Here is a 14114-nt window from a genome sequence, read left to right as displayed (position 1 = left end):
AATACATATTTCTTTAAAAAACAAACAAGCCTTCTGAAAGGAGAGTTCCAGTGATAAAAATATGAGGTTAATTCTGCAAAAAGGAAAACAACAGAAGCCTTTGAATTCAGGGTAGACTGCTAAGTGTCTGTGCCTCTAGGGGTCAGGAAAAAGCAACACATGAAGCATGTTAAGTAGAATGAGAAACCTTATTGCCAAGGGGGAAACTTAACCAAACTCTACTAATTTGCTGTGCCATTGTTCACTCCACTCTTGGTTTAACTCCCCTGTTTTTCCTTTCCCTGGTGATATTAACGACTCAATAAACCAAAGAGGATCCCCAAGTACGTCAATGGAAAATACATCTTGTTAGATGTAACTCTAACACAGAGATGCAAATCTGTCCTTTCTGTCATTGACCATAATGATCTGAGACTTTCTAAATGGACAAATGGTTTGGCTCAAGCCAATCGTACCTACTGCACCTGAAAACTCAGAGTCTATGGTATAGTTTTTTGCTCTAAAGATGCTTTTGTCTCTTCTCATTGCTTCCTATTAGGTACACACAGATAGAGACTTTCAGTGTGTTTGTCTTTGAACAGAAGTAATCAAGTAAGAGAACAGAGTAGGGACTGCCTGTCAAGCTGAAAGCTGAAAATGGGCAGCTGGAGCTCATGGGGATTATGGTTTATTACAAATCATCCTAAACCAAAAACATACTCAAAATTACTTAGGTAATACTATCATTAAGGCCCTATTCTTAATACTTTGCATACATCAACTCATTTAATCTTCACACAACCTCATGAGGTAGGTATCTTTACTAACCCATTTTATAGATAAAGAAATTGAGGCACAGACTCACTCAGGTTACCCAGGTAGTAAGTGGTAGAACCAGCCTGACTCTCAAGTCTTTGCTTGTAAACACAGTGCCATGTTGTTCCGCTAGGAAGGAAAGTGCTCTTAAGCACAGGCTGCAGTTAACCCCTAAGTGCTCCTTCTCCATTTTTCTAGATAGCTTTTCTTTTCAAAAATTCATCTTTATCTCTACTGGCTCACCTCCTCCAATCTGCAGTCATGTCACCCACACTTACTGAAAACTGAGATCTTCAAAAAGATATTGCAGTAAGACATTGTTTTCAGCAGGTCCTGAAAATTAACCCCTTACCTCTTCCCTGGCTTTTCATTCATCTGAACTCACTGGATCTTGTCCCCTTGGTAGTTGCCAACGTACAAAAAATGATCGTCTACTGCACACTTAACTACTCTCCCTCCTCCTGTCAATTCAGGTCATTCAAAAGACGTGGTCTTTTATAGGAAATGAGAAAGGCAACTGAAAGAATTAAATGCCCAAAGAATGCACTGCACCCTATCTTCATATTTCCAATTAGCAGACCCAGCAGCTCCCCTGGCACTTGGAATGTTTTTGTTGGCCACAGCCTCTGAAAGACATTGCTGAATAATATGGATCTGCAAGCCATTACTAATCAGCACTTTTGTCAAGAACACCGTATTAATTACCCTTTAGAGCTTTTAAGAAAGGCCTGATCTTTTGGATGGAGGGATTTCAACAAAGTCAATTATTCCTCAGGTTGCAAATATGCTTAATTTCCTTCTTTGTTGAAGAGGGCTGTATTTTTCTGTATGAATTGATTTTTACGAACATATTTCCCATTTCTAAAGAACATGTTTTCCATTAATGGCATTTGGGTGGAAAGCAAAGTGCTACAATGCTGGCCAGAATGGAAACCTGAGGAGGCCCCCCGATAATACACCTGCAGGACCCCACCATCTTGGGGCTGGAAGGGCATCTAAAAGCCAAGAAAGGAAATAGTTACAGTGACAGCTCATTCACAGTGCGCTCTGAAAGGCCTTTCTTTGTTGCTACCTGACTGTGGAGGAGGGGTGATATGAACACAAAGCCAAAGTTACGAAAAGTGCAGAAAATAAACTAGAGTCAACAATATTAAAAACAAAAGAGAACAGATTTAAGCCAGTGAGCTCTGTGTGCAGGGAATACAACTTCGTACTGGTCTTGGCCCAGCAGGAGACAGATGATTCAAGCTGATTGGATTCAATCAATCCGATTCTCCAATGATTTCCTGAGAGCCTACTGTATGCCTGGCTTTGTGCTCAGAACAAGGATAGACAGGAAAAGTGAAAATGGATCTAGGGGGAGGATTTTAAAAATAAGAAGTCCTTTCCTCCAGTGCATGGACAACTTAGTTGGGGAAGCAAGACAGAGTCACAGGAGATAAAGGCTAGTTCCTCCAATCTATGAGCAAGTGTTGGATAAGGTTGTACAAGCACCATATTTTCTCAAGGCCCATGTGTTTCTTTTGGCATTTTAATGGTTCTGAAAATGAAAGCTGTCTTATACTTGTTATGTACATTTCATATAGTGCTTCACTGTTTCATTTTACTTTCTGAAAAGTTGTTCTGAAAAATAAATGCTGTCTCTTAGAATGATGGAAATATCCTTTATGAGCTCTGATTATCTGAGATGGGAACAATCTCTCTGATCCCATTATTAAGGATAGTCACTAACCATGAGGCAGTATCTGATCAGGGTGCAATGGAATTAGGCAGAGAGAAGGCACTCCTGGTGTCAGTAATGGTAAGGGACAGAGAAATAGTATGAACAGTGCCAGGTACAGGAATGAGTGTGTCCTGGAAATAGGTAGGGAAGTTTGGCTTGAGATGAAGTTATTTACATGAATAGTAGAAGATCAGGCAAGAGAAACAGATAGGTCTTGCTCTTTGGGGGAGGCCTACACTATGAGGTTTGTCATGCTTCCCTTTCAAGGAGCAAGCATCTTTTTCAATTTCATGGCTACAGTCAACATCCGCAGTGATTCTGGAGCCCAGGAAAATAAAATCTGTCACTGCTTCCACTTTTCCCCCTTCTATTTGCCATGAAGTGATGGGACTAGATGCCAAGATCTTATTTTTTTCAATGTTGAGTTTCAAGCCAGCTTTTTTACTCTACTCTTTCACCCTCATCAAGAGACTCTTTAGTTCCTCTTCATTTTCTGCCATTAGAGTGGCATCTGCATATCTGAGGTTGTTGATATTTCTCCCACCTATCTTGATTCCAGCTTGTCATATAGTCAACGCTATGGTTTTTCCAGTAGTTATGCACAGATGTGAGAGCTGGACCATAAAGAAAACTGAGCACAGAAGAATTTATGCCTTTGAACTGTGGTGCTGGAGAAGACTCTTGAGCGTCCCTTTGACTGCAAGGAGATCAAACCAGTCAATCCTAAAAGAAATTAACACTGAATATTCATTGGAAGGCCTGATGCTGAAACTGAAGCTTCAATACTTTGGCCATTTGACGTGAACAGCCGATTAACTGGAAAAGATCCTGATGGTGGGAAAGATTGAAGGCAGGAGGAGAAGAGGGCAGCAGAAGATGAAATGGTTAGATAGCATCACTGACTCAATGGACATGAATTTGAGCACACTCCAGGAGATAGTGGAGGACAGATGAGCCTAGCATGTTGCAGTACACGTGGTGGCAAAGAGTCAGACATTACTTAGCGACTGAACAACAACAACACACTATGAGGTATCCTACACCTGAATAGTCATGGTCAGGAAATGAGCTGTTTGATGAAGGCACTCTGAAATAATGAGTCAGATGGGTGAGCCTTTGAAGGACAGCTGTAAGGAAACAAGAAGCCAGGAAACAGGCCAGAATCAGAGACAAGGGGTTTTACACTAACAAGAAAGGGCAGGCTAGAAGCTGGTGATAGACGGGTTCTCAAATTTAGATGGGTAAAGATACTGAGGGGAGAAGGCAATGGCCCCCCACTCCAGTACTGTTGCCTGGAAAATCCCATAGATGGAGGAGCCTGGTAGGTTGCAGTCCATGGGGTTGCTAAGAGTCAGACACGACTGAGCGACTTCACTTTCACTTTCCACTTTCATGCATTGGAGAAGGAAATGGCAACCCACTCCAGTGTTCTTGCCTGGAGAATCCCAGGGACGGAGAAGCCTGGTGGGCTGCAGTCCATGGGGTCGCACAGAGTCGGACACGACTGAAGCGACTTAGCTTAGCTTAGCTTAAAGATATTGAGACTCAGTCTCCCCTGGGCAACAGACACAATCAGCAGCACTACTACAGTGACACACCCACTCCATGCCATGCTGGGTCATCTGTGAGGAGTGAAAGGCTAGCGAGTGAGAGAGGAAACCAGAGAGAAACAGGACTTACCTATCAACCCATTCCTCCATGGTCTTAGCAACTGACCAGAGCAGATTTTATCTCCCTAATACTTTATTCCAGAGAAGAGTTTTATTTTTTCCTCAGCCAAAATCTTAGCAGTCATTGGGAGCTTCAGCAGGATGGTTTTGGAGGAAATGACAGTTAAGGTGCCACTACCATTTTCAGCAAGCACCCTCATTAGTGAACAGACGTAGGGGCCAGGGGCTGGGATGCCTGCCATGCACCCCCTGCCCCATCACCTGCCACAAGTAGTATCCTGAGACTCTAGTTACGTGAAGTTGCCTGGCATCAGCGGAAACCACACAGGCTTTGGGGTTAGACTGCCTGCGTTTAGTCTCAGCTCTGCCACTTACTAATTGGCTCACATGGACAACCTATTTCCCCTGTTCTGGACTTGAGTTTTCTTAACTTAAAAAATTAGCTCAATTTTACTGATGACGTGCAGCTGAGGTTTCTAAAGGATGTATTTTGGGTTTTTAGGTCCTTCATCAAACCCTTTCCCCCTGATTGTAGAGACAGAAAACAAACTGCCAAATTCCCAGAGATTCAGGCAATTCTTGCCTACCTTAAGGGAAGAGATTAAAACCCTTAAGTGGGAGAACATTGTGGACATCCACTATACTCCCCTGTCTTCCAAAGAACTACCATTTAGTGATTCCACTGTCTGCTAGGTACTCAGAAGACATTATCTTATTCAAACCTCCTCAGTTCAGTTGCTCAGTCATGTCCGACTCTTTGCGACCCCATGGACTGCAGCACGCCAGGCTTCCCTGTCCTTCACCATCTCCCAGAGCTTGCTGAAACTCATGTCCATTGAGTCAGTGATGCCATCCAACTGTAGCGCCCTCTGTCTTCCCTTCTCCTGCCCTCAATCTTTCCCAGCATCAGGGTCTTTTCTAGTGAGCCAGTTCTTAAAATCAGGTGGCCAAAGTATTGGCACTTTAGCGTCAGCATCAGTCCTTCCAACAAATATTCAGGATTGATTTCCTTTAGGATGGACTGGTTGGATTTCCTTGAAGTTCAACAGACTCTCAAGAATCTTCTCCAATACCACAGTTCAAAAGCATCAATTCTTTGGCACTCAGCTTTCTTTTTTTTTTTTAAGTTCAATTTATGTTTTATTTTTTAATATAAATTTATTTATTTTAATTGGAGGTTAATTACTTTACAACATTGTATTGGTTTTGCCATACATCATCATGAATCCACCACAGGTATACACGTGTTCCCCATCCCAGGTTTGATGCATGTTACTGGATGCTTGGGGCTGGTGCACTGGGACGACCCAGAGGGATGGTATGGAGAGGGTGGAGGGAGGGGGGTTCAGGATGGAACTTGGCTTTCTTTACGGTCCAGCTCTCATATCGATACATGACTACTGGAAAAACCATAGCTCAAACCTTCTAGCAATCCTATTAAAGCACATACCACTACTCATCTTCACTTTAAAGAAATGGATGCTGAAGAGTTTATGCATCGCTTCTAAGATCACATAGTAGCTGAATGGGTCTGGCTCCAGAGTTCATGTACACACTTTCCACTCTGCATAGGACAACCATTTGAAGCAGATCTCTGTATAATGAAAGGTTTAATACTGCAGTAAAATAAATGTAGGGCTCAAGGGTTCCATGGTAGAAGTATTGGGAGGTACTTCATGAAGCAAGGAGGATGCTGCCCACTATAGCTATAGCAAAGACTGTCCTTGGCCTTCAGGATGCAGAAACACCACATTTTGCAGAACTCTGGTGGTGGTGGTTTAGTCACTAACTCTTGTGACCCCATGGTCTGTAGCCCACCAAACTCCTCTGTCCATAGGATTTCCCAGGCAAGACTGCTGGAGTGGGTTGTCATTTCCTTCTCCGGGGGAGCAAACCTGCATCTCCTGCATTGTACGTGGGTTCTTTTATCACTACGCCACCAAGGAAGCCCTTGCAGAACTCTAGCCCAACCAATAACACACTGGAACCTCATATCAACTCTCTAAGTAATTACAGGACAGCTATTATTACTCCCATTTTAGAGTTAAGGACAGTGAATCTCAGGAAAGTTAAGTAATTTGCCCAAGGTCAACAAACTTTGGTAAAGTTCAAATGCTGGATTTCTGGTCAGATTCTACACCCTTATGTTCTGTCTACAATCCCATGCTATGTTTTGTACAGTTCCCCATGTGGTACGGACACTCAACAAATAATCAATGACATCTACTTCCTGGCTTTCGATCCAGAGTAGAACACTGTGAAAATGGGCTCTGTGTATCCTTAAGCACCAGCATATGAAGAATAGATAAATGAAGAGAAGTGCAAGTGTGTGCCAGGTGCTTAGTATTCATCATTTAGCATCAGCAGCAGGCATCAACATTGAGGCAATTCTATTTTCAGATGCTGCTAAATAAATTCATCTCCTTTCCCTGGTATGACAATACTAGTAATAAATTCTCCTAACTTTTCAAGATACAACTTTATCTTCTTAGGATCCTCCTGAGCAGAAAATACCGAGCAAACAAACCAGTAACAGGAATTCCTGAAGAAACTACATTTAGGGGAGGTTTGGCTACTTTAGACAGCAAAGGAGATGAAATGAACCCATGAATTTCTGAGATGGGGTAAATAACAACCATAATAAAGGTCTACCAGTGGCTTAGTCCGGAGAAGGCAATGGCACCCCACTCCAGTATTCTTGCCTGGAAAATCCCATGGATGGAGGAGCCTGGTGGGCTACAGTCCATGGGGTCATTAAGGGTCAGACATGACTGAGCGAATTCATTTTCACTTTTCACTTTCATGCGTTGGAGAAGGAAATGGCAACCCACTCCAGTGTTCTTGCCTGGAGAATCCCAGGGACAGCAGAGCCTGGTGGGCTGCAGTCCATGGGGTCATTAAGGGTCAGACATGACTGAGCGAATTCATTTTCACTTTTCACTTTCATGCGTTGGAGAAGGAAATGGTAACCCACTCCAGTGTTCTTGCCTGGAGAATCCCAGGGATGTGGGAGCCTGGTGGGCTGCCCTCTATGGGGTCACACAGAGTCGGACACGACTGAAGCGACTTAGCAGCAGCAGCAGTGGCTTAGTGCTAAAGTCACTTTTTGCCCTGAGGGTTACCCTCTCCCATATAATTTTTTCTGAACAACTATTTCAGGGCAGGGAAGGTCTGCTAGGAAATGTACTGTAGTAGAAAATATCATGGGCAGGGGGTTCTCAAACAAATTTCAGACAAATTACTTCTCTTTTCATTAGTGGAAATATGTGCAAGGCTAATATCTTCTCAACTGTAAAAGGAATATCACAGTTTTTGTTAGTTTTATTACCAACCATACAAACACTGTTCCCTACAACATCCATATCAAAAACCAATCTACCAATGAGAAGAGTAAGAAAAAAATGGAGAGTTTTCCTACATTTTGCAAGTAGAAAACATGCCTCCCTGGAAGCCAGTTTTTGACTCACAAAGATTCTCTTCACTCAGGACTGATTCTAAGTGAAATAAATGCTTCATGCAATTTTATTGTTTATTTTTGTTATCATTATTATTAAACCAGGTTGATTTGTTTAACTATGAACCACATGCCGATACTCCTTGTGATACAACTGTCAAAGATTTCTTTCCAAAGTCCTCCTTTGTAAACAGCTAATGCAATTATGTTTAATTAGAAGAAATGTATATTATTTTTAAAAATCTATCCTTTTGAAGCCAGTTATAAAAGTTGCTATTTATAAGGACAAGGACTTTCCTCTGGCAAATCATGGTTTGCATGTGGAAACAAGGTTGTATTGATCAGAAAGGCAAGAGGACATTAAATAGACTTTTCCTCTAAATAAAAAAGAAACAAGAGCTACATGAAAGAGTAGTGCTGGCAAGAACAATGCCTGATGGTGCTCTGAGCCACCATCTCCTGTGCTCTGCCTTCTTTCCCACATAAGGAGGAGAGAAATGAAAGGTGAAGAGTTACAGGGAATACGTTTGATAACAAACCCTGTGATGATTCCTTAGGCTGAAGTATTCTAGTTGGCAACTATAAAACTCTAAAATGGATTTGAAACTCAACTGTTATAAGTCCCCAGTACTGCAGTTCCAACAATCTTTCATGTGATTTAACATGAAGATAGAATTTAGGATAGCTTCTAAATTGAATTAAGGACTAGGGCAAATTTCATGGTAGATTAAACTGTAACTAACTATGGTGAAGGGTTAAAGACAAAGGTACCATATTGTATCTACATGTTTATTTCCTTCAAAACTTGCTCCGAAAAAATACCTACTAATTTGCTTTATATTATTTTAAGATCCAGAGGTGCAACAGATAGGACATAGATATAGATATTGCAAAAGAAAGCTACAACAAATAATACCTATAATTGGACCTCAGAGAACACATTACTGTTGTTCAAATATTGTAGACCAATGATTCAAGATGTATATTAGCTACCAAAAGTCAGAATATTAAGTTTCATGGTCAGATTTAGATAGGTGGATAACCTTTTTAATATTCAAAATTTCAAGCTTTAGATGATAACAGAAATGCCATGCTCACAATTTGCATTTATTCTCTAAATCACAATTTGTATTTTATTCTCTAAATAAAAAATGTAAGAATCAATTGAACTGATTATAAGATTGCATTATAAACTATTAAGAAAATGCAAGCTATATGATCAAAAGTGAGGAGCTTGTATTCTGCTTCTTTTGTTCTCCCCAGTAGTGACTAGCATGATGTTGTAGTAGAGGGAAGTCTTAGATTTGCTGCTTGGCTGCTTGGTTTATAAATGTCTTCTCTTTAGAAACTGCTCTCTCTCCATGAAAGTGATTAAGTGAATATTAAAAGGAGACCAAAAATTTGCAGTTTGATAGTAGAGACCAGGCAAGGATGAGGTTTGACAAGTAAACCAAGAATGTGGATTTTAGTTTCTGTTGGGATTTACATAAGGGAAGTGAGACTGGAGGGTTATCTTTGGCTCTTGAGTCCAGTCTACTGAGCATATATTACTGTCACCTCAAACTCAGTGTATTAAGTCATCATAACCTTCCCTTAGGTGTCTCTATCAGTCATTGTACTCCATTATTCTGGTTCTAAAGGCTCAAAACCATGGTGACCAGAAAATTTATCATCCAAATCAAGATAAGTTCAGTTCAGTTCAGTCGCTAAGTCGTGTCCGACTCTTTGCAACCCCATGAACCACAGCACGCCAGGCCTCCCTGTCCATCACCAACTCCCAGAGTCCACCCAAACCCATGTCCATCGAGTCGATGATGTCATCCAACCATCTCATCCTCTGTCATCCCCTTCTCCTCCTGCCCTCAATCCTTCCCATCATCAGGGTCTTTTCCAATGAGTCAGCTCTTTGCATCAGGTGGCCAAAGTATTGGAGTTTCAGCTTCAACATCAGTCCAGTCCTTCCAATGAACACCTAGGACTGACCTCCTTTAGGATGGACTGGTTGGATCTCCTTGCAGTCCAAGGGACTCTCAAGAGTCTTCTCCAACACCACAGTTCAAAAGCATCAATTCTACAGCGCTCAGCTTTCTTTATAGTCCAACTCTCACATCCATACATGACCACTGGAAAAACCATAGCCTTGACTAGATGGACCTTTTTTGGCACAGTAATGTCTCTGCTTTTTAATATGCTATCTAGGTTGGTCATAACTTTCCTTCCAAAGAGTAAGTGTCTTTTAATTTCATTGCTGCAATCACCATCTGCAGTGATTTTGGAGCCCAGAAAAATAAATTCAGCCACTGTTTCCACTGTTTCCCCATCTATCTGCCATGAAGTGATGGGACTAAATGCCATGATCTTAGTTTTCTGAATGTTGAGCAATACGTGAAGCATGAACTTCCAGATGTTCAACCTGGTTTTAAAAAAGGCAGAGGAACCAGAGATCAAATTGCCAACATCCGATGGGTCATCAAAAAGGCAAGAGAGTTCCAGAAAAACATCTCTTTCTGCTTTATTGACTATGTCAAAGCCTTTGACTGTGTGGATCACAATAAACTGTGGAAAATTCTGAAAGATATGGGAATACCAGACCACCTGACCTGCCTCTTGAAAACTCTGTATACAGGTCAGGAAGCAACAGTTAGAACTGGACATGGAACAACAGACTGGTTCCAAATAGGAAAAGGAGTATGTCAAGGCTGTATATTGTCACCCTGCTTATTTAACTTATATGCAGAGTACATCATGAGAAATGCTGGGCTGGAAGAAGCACAAGCTAGAATCAAGATTGCCGGGAGAAATATCAATAACCTTAGATATGCAGATGACACCACCTTTATGGCAGAAAGTGAGGAGGAACTAAAGAGTCTCTTGATGAAAGTGAAAGAGGAGAGTGAAAAAGTTGGCTTAAAGCTCAACATTCAGAAAACTAAGATCATAGCATCTGGTCCCATCACTTCATGGCAGATAGATGGGGAAACAGTGGAAACAGTGGGTGACTTTATTTTTCTGGGCTCTAAAATCAAGATACTTGAGAAAAAAAGGGAGCTATTATATAAGGATAAATGATTTAAACCAGAACATCTGGTCACACTTGTCTCACAAACATGACTTTTTCTCATCCTTATCCAGTTAGTAAATCATGTCACTTTTTCCTTCCATATTTCTTAGATCTATGCTCCTGACTGTAGGTCAATCCAACCCTAACTCATTGTTCCAGACTGATATTTCTAAAGACACTGTTTAACATGTTATTTATCTGTGAAAGCCACCAGGATTTACTGCCAGGAACACTACGTCTAAATGGGTCTGCACAGTCTTCAATAGCCATCATAATTTGGCTCCTTTTTATTTTCCCAACCGTGTTACATGGATAACTGCCATATTAATTTATGAAGAGCTTCACAGTGTCTGAATACACCAGGCTCTTTCTTATTTCTGTGCTTTCACTCACAATAATCTCTGCAGGTACAACCTTCTCCCTCCCAGTCAATCTCCTCTTTCTCACAGCTCTACACCCCCATGAACTCTGGCCTCCTAGAAAAGGAAAGTGAGATAGGTCTCATCTTGCACACCATTTCTCCTTAGTAGTGACTGACTGGAGATCTGTGTTGAGAAGGATTCTGAATCTGAGTCCAGGCTTCATAGACTCAGATTCACTTTATGAATGAAGTGATAGTCTACCAATACCTAGTGATGGGCATAAGAGTGTAGAGTGGAGACATACAAGCTACATGTACAAAGTCCTGGCACTAGAGCCTTTCTACTACTTCATATGGATTGGTCTTAGCTCTCCTATCAGACCATAAATTTATTTTTTATTGTTAATTTTATTTATTTTATTGTAGTATAGTTGCATCACAGTGTTGTGTTAGTTTCTGCTGTACAGCCAAATGATTCAGTTATACATATACATATATCCTCTCCCTCTTGCACCTCCCTAGAACATGAATTTCTGTACAGCCTAACACTGTTTGGGAATATAGGGGAAGCTCAGTAAGTACTTATTGATGAAAGGTCCCCAGAATAAATGAGTGCAATTTCAATTTGATGTTTCCTTCAGAAAAATTTCTTTGGGGGATATAATGTTGCTGTTGTTACTGAAAACAAGCTCTAGAGTCAGGGAGTTCTGGCTTCATGCCAGGGTTCTGGGTTAGCCCATTTGTAGCCATATATCCTGAGCAAGTGGCTCAACTTTTCTATGTGCCTGAGTTTCTTCACTGTAAAATGGGAATAATGTTCAGAACCGTATTGCACTGTGTGTATTTTTGTGTGTAGTTTTAAAGAATAAGGCAAAATATTTATACTTAGCACAGCTCCTGGCACATAGCAGGTGCTCAGGAAATTCAAGTTGCTGTGGTCTCAGTATGTGTGTTTGAGTTTCTGCCTATCCATTTCTACTTCTATGGAAGGAATAGCTCTATATTCTCTGCCCTCTAGGGCTCTCTCCCCTCATGTGGTTCTCTGCTGCCCCTACAGGGATTGCTACAAAGAATGGCACACTGGAGATCACTGAGGGGGCCAATCTGAGTGGAGTGGATTTGGGGAGAGAGAAGAGCATGGAATTGTATAGAAGCAATTACTAAGAGTCTTAGAGGCCAAGCTGGGGAGTCTGGACATGCCTGGAGAGAATGGAGAGCCACCAGAGGTTTATGTGATGAGGAATAAAGTGGGCAGAACAATGCAGTGATAAAATGTTTGCTTTACCTTGCCCAGTCAATTATTAAATAGTCTGTGTAAAACAGCTTCTGGATTTATTTGAATCTAAATACATTGACATTAAAAGAACTATTTTCACTATTTCCCTTCTGGATCTCTTTTGAACATGAGATTAGTCATTTAACATGAGACTACTTGGGAAGTTGGGCATCACATCTCAGATCAGCCACTGAACCTCAGAGTGGTACTGGATAAGCCACTGAACCTCCCTGGGACTTACTTTCATGTTCCCAACTGTGTCTATCTTGCCTAAGGGCTTTAGTCCTGACTTACAGTGATGCTGAAATAATAAATGAGCAAAAGATTCTATTCCTACCTATAACTAAAATTATCTAGGAAGGTTGCACTGAAGCCACTTCACATCTCTGCTTGAAAATAATGTCATTAGAAGATGTGACAAACACACTAATAGAAACTTGGGCAGAGGACACAAAAAGGCAATTCATAGAAAAAGAAATACAAGTGGGCAAGAAGGATATGATAAAATAAATATCTTGATGATAATCAAATAATGCAAATTAAAGTAAGAATGAAATAACATTTTTTCTAACAAATTGTCCAAGATTTAAGATAGGTTATATCCAGTTTGACAAGAAATTCCAGAAAGAGATTTTCTTTTACATGCTCATTACAATATATCTTTCTGCAAACTTTTTGAAAGCCAGCCAACCTATATATTTCAAATGCCTTCAAAATATGCATTCTCTTTTACCCAGTGTTTCTAAAGACTGATCTTCAGAAAATGATCAGATAATGACATAAAGATTTAGCCACGGAGAGATTAATTATATATTATTCATAATAGCAAAAATAACTCCCAACAATTTATATGTATAACAATTAAAGAATGGTTAAATTTTATCTTAGTACATCCATAATAGAATACTGGAGGAAGTTGCCATTTCCTACTCTGCAGTAGACACTGTGCAGCCATTAAAAATGATATGATATCATTAAGTGGGAAAACATCATATACAATCTAATCATGTTTGGTTAAAAAAAAATTCCAATTCTGTGCCTACAGATGCATGTGTATATTGTGTGTGTATACACATATGTGTGGATATACATATATATGTGCATATATATGTACATATGGGCTTCCCAGATGGCTCAGTGTGTAAAGAATCCCTCTGCAATACAGGAAACATATGAGATGCAGGTTCCATCCCTGGGTTGGTAAGACACCCTGGAGGAGGGTAAAGCAACCCACTCCAGTATCCTTGCCTGGAGAATCCGACAGACAGAGTAGCCTGGCAGGCTCCAGTCCATGGGGTCGCAAAAAGACAGACACAATGTAGGGTAAGGGAGTTAGAGGAGAGGTTCAGAAAATGAAGGAGACTAGCACTTTACAGGAACAGATCACCTTTAATGAGGTGAGAAAGGGCAGCAGTCAGATTAGTGAGCTGCTGCACTAACCCAAGAAAAGAGTAAGTATATATAGGCATATATGTGGAAATTTACTGTCTTAAGGGGGCCTGTTTTTCTCCAAGGTTGTTCAGAGTAGTTATCTCTTAAATGGCTGGGACAAGGAATTCTGGAGATCGGCCAGAGGCTGGACCACCTGGGAGCTGGGCATAATCAAACTTAATGTCCATTTTTGTCTTCCAGAGAGAGAGTTGTTTTGCATAGAATGGTGGGGAGGACCCGGAGGGGAGTTTTAACTCCAGGCTATTTTGAGCCCTGTAACTTTCCTTCACAGGACAAGTGACTGAGCATGCATATACACATATGTACATATACACACATAATA

The sequence above is a fragment of the Bos indicus genome, chromosome X (assembly GCF_029378745.1).
Source record: "Bos indicus isolate NIAB-ARS_2022 breed Sahiwal x Tharparkar chromosome X, NIAB-ARS_B.indTharparkar_mat_pri_1.0, whole genome shotgun sequence".
NCBI classification, from domain to species: domain Eukaryota; kingdom Metazoa; phylum Chordata; class Mammalia; order Artiodactyla; family Bovidae; genus Bos; species Bos indicus.
This window is presented reverse-complemented; position numbering follows the sequence as displayed.